The following is a 10216-nucleotide window of genomic DNA, read 5'->3' as shown; positions in this document are numbered from 1 at the left end:
GTGGTACAGTTGCCAGTTTTCCGTTTGCCTGGTTGCTAGTTGTACAGTTGCCAGTTGTCCGGTTTAGGAGTTATATGGTTTTTCAAGTATACAGTTAATGGTTTTCCGGTTACCCAGTTACTTGGCTAGGTTTTTTGATTTAGGTTTCCCTACCTTGTTTAAATTTTAAGTTCCTTAATAATTAAATCTTGTATTAGAATTAAATAAAGTTGAACAAAAAGAGAAAAAACACCTGGTGGACAGGGATGGCTATAAGGGGAGTTGGGAGGCCATCTTTTATCTAACCTTTTAGATTTTAAAGAACCTTGAATACCTTCCCTCGCTTAACTAATAAAGACAACCCATTACAGAGGTACATAGAGAAGAAAGTTTATTTTCCTAGAGGTTAGCATAACATATCATTTAGAATACTGATGTTTTGAAAACAATATCTGGAAGATGGGGGCTGTTAGCTGCAACACACAGTTGGAGTAGTTCTCAGAGTAGGGAGTAACCGTAACAGTGAATACCAATCGCTATGCTGCAATGTTGCAAAATTTCTTGCAGCCCATGATGGTAAACATTGTTAAAAATGAAGCATTGGGAGACGTGTGGTTCCAGCAGGATGGGGCTACAGCTCACACAGCCTGAATGTCACTCAATGTTTTGAAATGCATGTTCCCATACTCTGAGGGGTATTTCCAGTGGCCTGCAAGGTCACCTGATTTGAGCATTTGCAATTTCTTTCTTTGGGGACATCTAAATGAAAGGGTGTTTATAAGTTGCCCTCGCACCCTACCACAGCTAAGCTTAGGAACGGATTATTGTAGCAGAGGGTATGGCCATACCTCGCCGTATGTGTGAACATGCTGTAGAAAATTTCCAGGAACGACTCCAACAGTGTGATGCAGCTAACAAACCCCATCTTCCTGATATTGTTTTCAAAACATAAGTATTTCAAATGGTATGTTATGCTAATCTTGGGGAAAATAAACTTTCTTCTTTATGTACCTCCATTACTCTTATTTTGCCTCAAAACTGTTCAATCAGTTCTGCCCCACCTTGTATAAGCTAGCTAACACATTTAAAGTCTATATTGTAATTAATATATAACAAATAGTCGAATAGTTAAAGACTACTTATAGCCTTATAAGAATTAGCTAAGCTGCTAGCTACGTACAATGTATTGCACACTTGATGCCTCTGTACCAAAAACATTCAATTTATTGGGACCTAATACACACTAAAGGCAACAAGTTTATATACCAATTTGTCATTCATAGTACATTTATACTAAACCATGAATAACAATACCTCAATATAAATTAAAGACTGCTGCTCAATATATTTAAATATACGAAAAAATCAAAAAAATCAGAAAATCGAAAAAATAAAAAAAATCATGATTGGTTTATAAAATAATCAAGTGATTTAATCACATGATTTAATCATTTTGATTTAATCATTGCCAACCCTGACACAACATAATAACAATAAGTCAATCTAAAACATTCCCTTAACAATCACGTGGTTGCAGTCACGTAAGAGCGGTCAGACTACATTTTCATGTGATCAGTCATCACTTCCTGCGAGTCTGTGACTATTAATGGTACCATCAAATGGGGTAAAAAGGGACTGTTTTGAGCATTTTTTGTTAATAACTTCTTACCATGAAACATTTCATAAAGGAGTTTGGGCTCATTTCAAAGGTCTTTGTGAGTGCTATCGTATGGCATCTATAAAAATTCTATATGCTATTTGTAAGGTGCTAGACGCAATGTTAAAGGCTCCTGAAATAATCTGGAAATGGGGTAATAAGGGACACTTGAGATAAAACTCAATTTTAAAACATTTGAAGCATGCAGAGTGTACTGATGTATTACTAACAGTGCTCTGAAGTCCTCCTCTTTCATTGTAGATGTAGAATAAATGACATTTTCTGTGATTTTTACTTGCTTTTCCTTTATTTATATGATATTACCATATTCATTAATTACCATATAATTAATGTGATATTACCGTATCCATGGACATGCCATTGAGCATTAACAAAAACCTTGTCCACTGTAAGCTTCATATCAGCAGCCATGTAGCATTTCTTCTGTATCTGTAAGCTTACAGGATGGCTTGTAATTTTGCACAATTTTAATAAAGTTGAGTAATTTTACTATAACAGAAAAGATTGTAAAAAACATACCTGAAACAAGGAGAATTTTAATGACAACCATCATATTTTTTGGAGAAATAAATCATAGTTTAGGTTATTATTCTTCATTCTTTGTTGCCCAGTGCTCAATTCTATCTGTGACATTCTATGCACAATTTTTTGATGCAGTAATTTTTTGTTAAGTGAAATTTTTTCACTGAGCAAGGTAAATGTAATCTAAGTTCTTTGTTGATAATTGATTTTTTTCATTAACTGGAGCCTTTGCTAACCAAGGCACTACTTTAAGTGCAGTTTTAGGGGTATCCCTTATTACCCCGGGGGGTGTCCCTTTACTCCCTAATTATCCCGTTTTGCGGAAATGGCCGCCATTTTTTCTTGGAATGAGATGCAAATTCTGTCAATCACGTTTTTAAGCCGACACCAGTGACCAGTGTGCAACTTTCATTTCAGTAAGATTTTTCAATATGACAAATATTTTTTCTGCTACAGGCCTTAGCAGAGGCCACTGTGCAGCAAGTGGATGAATATTGCAAGATCTTTGGCGACGCTTCAGTAACAAAATTTATGCTTTCAGAAGATCTTGCCAACACATCTAGATTGAAATTCTTGCATTTAATATATTTGTGTCTTCAGCCAACTATTTAGAAAAAAGTAAGGTTTCCGGTACGTTGGATGGATCAGGATGCAGTAAAGCTTGTCCGGAAATCGGTTGCGATGAGTTCCTGCCAAAAAAAAAGAAAACAAAATCATGGTTGCGGTCACATTAGAGCAGTCAAACTGCATTATCACATGTTCAGTTGACACTTGCTGTACAATCGGACTGTTTTTAGGGTAAAATTAGTTATTTGGGGTAACACGCATGGTGGCAATCTAGGATTTGGTGAAACCTCTATTTGGACTCATTCACTTTTAATCACTTCACTCGTTCACTTTTCATCATTTGAAATACCACTTCTGTGAGTCTTGTAATCTGTTAGTACGTAAATTTGCATGACGAATGGAATAGCTCCTTATTAAAAAATCATTATTAAATGATACACTAAACGACTACAAATTCTTGACCTGGTCTATATTGAATTACTGCAAAATGTATGCCAGTGCGTGGTATGCATTTAGACGTGCAATCAGCCGTTACATAGTGATTGCGGTTTAGAATGTTATTTTCCCGCGATGCGGAAGAAAGTACAAAATTAATTGCAGCATAAGCACTAACCTCCGGCAGCATAATCATGCCTTCTAATCATTCGCAACCATCATATCAGTTCGCTTATTCAAACGTGATATTACTTGTAAAAATTTTCCTGAATATAGGTAATAAAAATGACAGCATCGAAAAAATTGCTTGTGCGCATGCACTATTGCCATCCCATTTTGACACGGCCCATTCATTCTATTCGTAATTAATATTTATGGAATTAAATACACAGTTTTCAATGTCAATTGCTTTGTGGCATGGATATTTTTTTCATATTTCCTCTACTCCCAATTTAAACAGTTTTGGTTAAATTTGGCTAGGTTAGGTACCACTCTTTTGCCGTATTAATTGAAGACAAGAGGACATGAATATAAAAAAACATCAATACTGCTCAATGAGTATTTACATCATATTTACATGTCTGCATTAAATTTCATATCTATTGCTAACGAACGGAGAAAAAAATTGTGCCGAAGTGGCGTCAAGATGGCTGTGCTATGCCACGCTTATGGGATGGCCCACACGCTTCTGTCAGACCAGTCACGTCGACAATTTTAGGATGAATTTTTTGGAAAGAATTTTCATAGCAGGTATAATAAGCATAATTAAGTAATTTCAATCATGATAAAGCTAAGAAAAAAGCTATATACAGACAATATTTTTTGCGAGCGCTGTCAAAATTTGTTTCAATTTTAACTAGCGCGATAAGGCAAATTTGTAGCACGTTTCATGCACAAAAGTTTTTATAATCGAAACCAAGCTTAACCTTTCCAACAACGAAGCTATTTATTCAAAATACACTACTGCAAGCGTTAAGAGAATTATATATATGCATATATAAGGCCTCTCAGACACTTTTACGACCGGGCTCGTGATCTACAAGTTTCAGTAAGCTTAAAATATCTCCCAAACTAATGAACGCAGCTTGATGAAACTTTGCACACGTCTTCACTAACGTTGATGTTTAGGTAATGATTATTTTTTAATTGCGCCTTTAATTAAAGGTACACAAAAAGCCTGTGCAAGAGGATAGGAGATGTTAGGCTCACTGCGAATTTAGAACTGTATAAGGCACACCAAAGGTGAAATTGAAAAAAATTATCATGACCTAAACATCACCATTTTTTTAGCGTTTGCTAAGTTCATTAGTTTGGGAGATATTTTAGGCTTAATGAGTAAAATCAATTAATGCGGGGAAGAAGTGAAAAAATGATCATTTATCACTTTCATTCGCTCGAGGGCATTGCGAATGAATAGTTTCGTTTGTAATTTGGTAAAGATCGCTTTTAATTTTATAAAATAACGCGTAGAAAACGTGCCATGAAAATTTGTGATGTAAGTTTATCTTAAAAATTTGTTCACAAAGTGTCGGATCGATATATCATTTGCGAAAATCCCCTCAAGGCTCAACACAGTGTTTGCTCTAAATCAGGAATTAAATCGAAAACGGAATCCGGAAGGGAAATCCGGATAGGCGAGTACTTGAACGTCTCCTCCTATGACAAACGCAACAGTTATTTCTTTTCTGAACAAGAGAACGTAAGCTAAATATGAACTAGTCCGAACGGCCAATCATAGCTTGATGCATGTTGTGGATATACATGTTGCCAGCTGCAGCCAGCCAGCAGTGCATTTTGAACTGTAGTCGCGTATGGTTGTCGATGCATGTGCTTCCAGTCATGGCCATGCACTGTCGTCTGCCTCGATTCTACCAGCGTAGAATCGAGGTGTCTGGTGTAGTAGTCAGAGGTGTCTGGTGCGTAAAAACTAAACTAAGATTTTTTGTTAACTGATTTTAATGAATTGTATTATGATTGTTTAACATTTGCGCTCATAAATTTAGTCTGCAATGCATAGGCTTAATTTGCGTTCAGAAATGGGATGTTTACCTTAAAAAAAACGTGTTCTTGATTGCCACTATGGTAACACGTGCATGCAACCTTGCAAATAAGTTCCTGGCTTATAAATAGTTTTTCATTACTCAGCGTAAATGGCTTTTCATTAAAAATTACCCGACGATGCATCTTGAAAATGGTCGGCGATGGCGCGATGCTTTGGGCTTAAAACCCATATATTGGCGACACTGCTTCCACCTTCTGCACCCTAGACGGACTGGAGCAGAGGTACTTTTCCCAAAATCTCACTTTTCACACTTTTCTTCAGGGATTTTTTTTTAGGTAATAAATGTATAATTTTTCAACTTGCTTAATGCTGCATAGATAGTAAAATGTTTAACTTTACGCCAACACCACTATTTTTAATTTTGCAATATTTTGATTAATTGAGCTGCTACAACATTTCTACAAAATGTTGGAGGCATGGTGCAATTCTATAGGTTATTCAAAAGAACCTGGTCTTATGTCATTTTGAACCGATCGACACTTCTTTACAGACTGAGGACCGATCATGTAACACAACCTTACCCGGCAAAAGCTTTCTTGCTTCTGAAGAAAGGGGCGGTTCGTCAGCTGAGCTGACACTGGCCATGGACAGGCCTTATTTGAATTTGAACACATGCATCCATTTGAAATTCTAGACCCATAGGGCCATAGTATACGAGTCAAAGAGCCTAAATTTTTAATATATATATAAAAAATGTACGTTTCTGCATTGATTATAATGCTGTTAACATTAACAAACTTTGAAGTATCTCTAATGCAAGAAATACTTGCTTAAACAATTTTATTTTCATTATAAGCGACTGGATGCAAAAATCGGTCGCAAGAACCAACACAGCCCGGAACAACAGTAATTTCGATTGATATTAATTTCTAAATTAAAATGTATTTAGCCAGTATTTCTTGCATCAGAGATACTTTCAAGTATTTAAATGTTAACAGCATCAAAATCCACGTAGAAACTTAAACTTTTAATAGGTTTTACACTGAAATTTATGCTCCTAGTCCAAAGAACTGAAAGCAATTTGAAATAAAAAATGACAAATGAATTGATGGCGCTTTCTGGCACCTTCTGTCACAGCTGTTTGCAGTTTCAGTCCATTTTTTTAGCATAAGTTGCCAATACGTATTTAATGTAGTCTTCCCTTGTTACAAAACTTACAAAATAACCTTGAATTATTGATTGCTAATTTCTTGCATTCAAATGAACTACTTTATTGTTAGTATCTTCAGTCTTCACTAATAATATAATAATATCATATTCTGTTTAGGTCCGGTCTCTTAAAGTGTTCCAGCAACATATTTTCCATTACTAATTTTTTAAATGTATTGACTTGTGTTGCAGAGAGATATTGAATTGTTCGAATTCTAAACAAAGGTGGCACGCCCGTATTCAGATGCCAGCGCTAGCAGCAGCCATCAAATGAACTACTTTATTGTTAGTATCTTCACTAATAATTTATTAATATCGTATTCTGCTTAGGCGCAGTCTCTCAAAATGTTCCAGAAAAACTTTTCTATTACCAATTATTTACATTTATTTGTTTATGGTGCAGCGAAATATTGCTTTTTTTTGTCTCCACGTGTTCTTGTATGTGATGTCACCGTCAGACGACATACGTAACCGTTTGTGACGTATGTAAACATATGGCTAGCGTGAAGATGGGAGTCCAGTTTGGCATTGAAATGGATGCCATGGTTATTTGTAAATAATATTTTCGATTGTGATATTATAACATATTTCTGATTGTGAAATAATTTTGATTGTGATATTGGCACTTGACAGATATTCAACATTTGAATATCGAAGTTCTAACATCATGAATTACGAGGTAAGAGTGTAAGGACTTAGCAAAGCTAGAATCATGGCTGAGGCTTAACCGATGTCATTGTAATTTTTTACGTCATTGATATCATTGTGGAACCAACATAAGTAACTCAGGAATTTCCCAGTTCAAATATTTATTGATTTATTGGTATCAATTTCGAAACTCCACATATTTCTAAAGGGAGTTGTGATGAGACCATGGGGATGGGGTCGAACTGTTGAGTTTAGACCATTACAACTTGCAAGAGGGGCCCAAGGGCCAAGGGCATGGGGCCTTGCGAAGGGATAAGACTGCCGCACGGCGGTGGACCGATAAGTACTCACAATAATTCCCTGCCACCATGGTTGGAGGACTGTCCCTTACTTCCTTCTTACCCCGCCCGCCCATTTTCACCCAGTTAGACGCAGGCATGGAATATATCTACTTGGCAAGCCGAGACTGAATTTTTCGAGCCGTGGTTTTATGGATTTGCCAGCCGTGATTCCATTTCTTTGAGCCGTGATTCCATTTCACCGAGCTGTGAATTCCATATCTTGGCCATGAAAAGCCATTTACGTGGCGCGAATTTATTTACAAAGTCCATGCACATGTTACCCCAAATTTCTAATTTTACCCTAAAACAGTCAAATGGCAAAGATAAAATTTGTCTTTACTGTAAGTTGAGCATGTGTTGATGCAGTCTGACCGCTTTGACATGACCGCAACTAAGCGCAATCTTCAACAAAACATTTAGTTGATTTGTTTACATTACGATGTTTATGTTTTTTCTGCAGGATATTTTGGCAGGAACGGTAAAGCAATGCGGATTGCGGAAGTTGAAAATTTTATGAAGTGACATGTTTGCGAAGTGCAAACCGCAATTTTTCAATCAAACAAAAATTTATGACATTTGAGGCGCGAGATTTCATACCTACTGAAATTATATGATATTAGAGCCGCGATATTTCAGACAAAAATAGGATTTTTCCAGCCCTGGTTAGACGGTACTAAAATCTTTGAATCTGGCTGATACTGATAGGAAACCTAGAAACATAGTGGCAAACCAGAGCTTTTTTGGAATCAGTTCATTTTTAATTTTCTTAATATCTCAAATTTAAACCAATTTCTTAAGTATGATAATGCTGGTATCCATGATACTTTACTGGTCTACTAACTCTACTTATAGGACTGAAAAATGAATTTGAGGGAGAGTCTAAAAAACTCTCTGCTTTGTCACTATGCCTAGAAATGATAAGCTTTTCCAAAAATGTGCCAAAAATTGGGCCACTTTGGAGACATAATTTAATAAAGGAAGAAATACATAGCCATTTCAATTTTAATTGCATTTCACTTATTTTTATACCTATTTATGGTAATTTTCTAAAAAAATTCTCTTTTCAGCTGCATAATTTTCATTTAGCTCAGATGATAAAAAAATTTTGCGCAAACCTACCTACATGCTTGTACATAGTCACAGAGACAGAGTAGTACTAGTAGTAGAGTGTACATAGAGTGGAGTGACGCTGTGACGGAGTCTCTGGACCATACCATGGTTCAACCATGGAGTGCAGTGTGGAAGCACACCGTCGGCACACGCACTGCGCCACTGCCAGTTGCCACCAGCTCCAGGCTCCTTTAGGCATCCTTGGGACAAGGAGCTTTGAACATTTTCTCACCACTCCTATCTATACTATTAACGAGGTTAAATATCCAACTATATATACGGTATGTATTTGGAAATTGCACAGTCACGCACAGCGCGAAGTAACTAAAGTGCTTCATCCACCGCAGATCAAACCGGAATACCCGGTTCCCGGCACTTCCCGCTCAGATCGCAGTGTTGCCAACTTTTTTCTAGGCGAGAATACCAGATTGACTGGCTCAAAATACCAAAAATACACCATAAGTTCTATTGTTCAAAAACAGACTAACACCTCCAAATTTAATGAAACTATTCGCCAGAAACGTTGGTTAGAAAAAGAAAAGAATTTATTTTATCTTCTTTTTACTGTGCATTTATCTTGCTTGACGAATAATTAGCCAAATTGAACACGTTATATTTTTTCCCTGTTTGAAACTTTTTGACACTTCTCTTTTCCTGTGTTTGATTACATTGACAGTTGTCCCTTTTTTATCAAAGAGTGACACCTCTTCCTCTCACTCAAGATGAGCAAGCCACTGAAACAGGCCATCTTCCTTTTGCTTATTTTCGTCCATGCTTGTATTTTCGTCCATGCATTTATCCAAGATTTCGGGTGTGGTCACTTGTTGCGGCTGAGCAGATAGCTTTTGGTCCAAATAACAGACTCCAGTACCTTAGTTTGAAACTCTGTTTCGTTGCTTGTTTTTCACATAAGTGACTTGCGAAAACACTCGCTCCACGAATGCATTGGAAACGTAAAAATTGACAAGTGATGAATTAGTAGGCTAGTTCCATGAATGGATGATGACTTTCAAGATCAGTGAAGTATTAAATGGCACTTCAGAATTCAAGTGACACTTCAATGAACTGCGCTCCAGAATTCAAAACCACCAAACAAAAATGGTGGAGCTTGCATCGCAGAGATCAGTTCGACAACGTCACTTACCAAAGGCCATATTATCACTGATTAAAAATCAATCAAGAATCATCACTTTCGTGCTAATATTGCACTAAGCACTTTTGTTAAATGTTAACAATTAGATTGGGTTTTTTCATCAAGCGGTAATATCGCGGTCCCAAAAATAGCGGGAAAGCTCTAGCCGCACCTCGCAAGATTTGTGAAATCTGGTATGAGAATATACCAATGGGCAACGCTGGCTCGGAGGTCGGTTTGCTGCACTGCTACTTAACTCCGGATAGCACAGAAATTGAAGAGATCCGTCTTGTTGGCAATCTCATAGTGTTAATGCATGAGCGCTGAAGCTACGTTTGATGAACACACAGAGCTGGGCAGCGCTACTTTGAAATGTAGCGGCGCTACCGCTACCGCTACATGTCCTAAATGTAGCGGGCGCTGCCGCTACCGCTACACCCACTAGATTGTAGCGAGCGCTACCGCTACCGCTACATCAATCCGTTCAATTAACGTGTTTTAGTATCAATGATACGCCGTCATCGTTAAGCCGTGTTAAGCCGAGTTAAGCCGTGTTAAGCCGTGTTAAGCCGTGTTAAGCCGTGTTAAGCCGT

Source organism: Hyalella azteca, unplaced genomic scaffold (assembly GCF_000764305.2).
Source record: "Hyalella azteca isolate HAZT.00-mixed unplaced genomic scaffold, Hazt_2.0.2 contig9526, whole genome shotgun sequence".
Classification (NCBI taxonomy): Eukaryota; Metazoa; Arthropoda; class Malacostraca; order Amphipoda; family Hyalellidae; genus Hyalella; species Hyalella azteca.
Note: the sequence above shows the minus strand (reverse complement) of the source record.